The sequence below is a fragment of the Acyrthosiphon pisum genome, unplaced genomic scaffold, assembly GCF_005508785.2.
Source record: "Acyrthosiphon pisum isolate AL4f unplaced genomic scaffold, pea_aphid_22Mar2018_4r6ur Scaffold_21413;HRSCAF=23915, whole genome shotgun sequence".
Taxonomy (NCBI): domain Eukaryota; kingdom Metazoa; phylum Arthropoda; class Insecta; order Hemiptera; family Aphididae; genus Acyrthosiphon; species Acyrthosiphon pisum.
This window is the reverse complement of record NW_021770878.1, coordinates 32,250-33,287: the sequence shown is the minus strand read 5'-3', so window position 1 is coordinate 33,287 and position 1,038 is coordinate 32,250. Positions and strand designations below refer to the sequence as shown.

General features: G+C 27.2%; 1 long non-coding RNA gene across 1 annotated transcript; it reads right to left on the bottom strand.

Annotated features, from left to right (window-relative positions):
• On the bottom strand, nucleotides 1-994 carry LOC100569676. The gene is made up of 3 exons (XR_511098.2): nucleotides 558-994; nucleotides 135-349; nucleotides 1-67 (listed from the first exon to the last, which is right to left on the bottom strand). It is a non-coding gene; the product is annotated as an uncharacterized LOC100569676 (long non-coding RNA).
• Nucleotides 995-1,038: the final 44 nt, after the last annotated feature.

Here is a 1,038-nt window from a genome sequence, read left to right as displayed (position 1 = left end):
CAAAGTTCGTCTGCATAATTTACAAAAGTGGTAGTCCGACTTGATATTTCATGTTTCATAAAAGCTACTGTAAAAAGAAGGGAACTATAATTATTAGATTTAATTATTTTATTGTTAAAAATATTCGTACTTACTTATCTATTGTGTAGCCCGTTCAAAAATGTACAACATAAGTATTTATTATTCCATACTTTTTTAAATGTACACAGTACATGTATCAAAAAATATAAATTTTCATTTGCTGATACAATTGGGAAATACATATAGTCACAATATACTCAAATTTGACAGTTATTATTGATTGATTTACTCGCATTTAAAGAGTTCCGGAGAAAACAACATTTATTTCCTAAAAAAAAAAAAAATATCAAATTATTTATTTTTTAGTTAAATATATTTTTAAGTACATAGCTTATTAATTTTGTAGTTTTTTCATCAAAGATTAAAATGTATTATAGTCGATTAGTACCCATGAATAGTTTTTTGATGTAATTGTCAAAATAATTTAAATTGCAGATGTAAAACCACAAAAAAAAATAACTAATATGTACACTTACGTCTTGCGTAGTGTGGTAACTCTGTTTAACTAATTTTGTTTTTGAAAGTGATGCCATGATGGTGATTAATTCCTTAGATATGTATAACAATTTAATTTGTGGAACATTTCTTCAGGAACCACGTGGAAATTATTTTGCAAATATTCTGTCGTTAAGCCACATATGGATGTGGACATGATACCTTATTCTGTATGTGACCGATTTTAACATTTGTGTCACTCTTGCATTGTGCGATACTGTTCAACTTGATTTTGTTTTGGTGAGCAATACATAATAAATAATCCGATGACAAATTAAATTTGTCATGAAAAATCCATAATGCATTCACAGTTTCAAGCACTCTAGTGTTTAGACACATGAAACAAATCCTCAAATTTGATGGACGTTAAAATGATGAATGGTGAATCGGTGTAGTACATTGATAACACAATAACGATAATTTTGAATAATATAACAAGCTTACTAAAATAATAACCAGTTG